This window comes from Larimichthys crocea, unplaced genomic scaffold, assembly GCF_000972845.2.
Source record: "Larimichthys crocea isolate SSNF unplaced genomic scaffold, L_crocea_2.0 scaffold397, whole genome shotgun sequence".
NCBI lineage: Eukaryota > Metazoa > Chordata > Actinopteri > Sciaenidae > Larimichthys > Larimichthys crocea.
In genome coordinates this window covers 74,430-75,012 of record NW_020855181.1, presented here as the reverse complement: position 1 = coordinate 75,012, position 583 = coordinate 74,430, and positions in this window count along the sequence as shown.

Below are 583 nucleotides of genomic sequence, written 5' to 3'. Positions count from 1 at the left end.
GGAATCCGCCTCGTTCCGCCTGCTGATCCCTCCCCCAAGCTTGCCTGTTGATGGGGGATTGTGCAATCCTGTGCTTCAGTCTGAACTCCTCCTATTACCACAGCACAGATTACATGAATGTCCCTGGGATGAGACACGGCATTTCTTTAAAACTTGGAAATGATTCCTCTGGGACTCTGCAGTGTACACTCACTGTACAGAAACATGAGTAATTAGTTAGTTACAGCCACCCTGGTAAGAATCCAACTGTGTTTCTGTGAAAAGCAAACTCAATGACCTGTTGCTTTGGTCAAGTTCTGTTCTGGATTTTAGCTCAGCAAACTTTTCTGAACTCACAGCAGTGCTGGAAATAGCAGACAGCCTGATCTCACATGTAATGCCTATGCCCATTGTTAAGGACTTATTTCCAATAACTGGTGAACATGTTTTATATTTGTTGCTATTGTTTTACATTATATCAACACATCCTTTGGTCTGTTGTGATTCCTGCTTGATAATAAGTGGAAATTGATTCATTTTCACTCATCAATGACAACTGATTTAATTTATTATGGCTTCAATTTGTGTGTTCCACAACTCATTG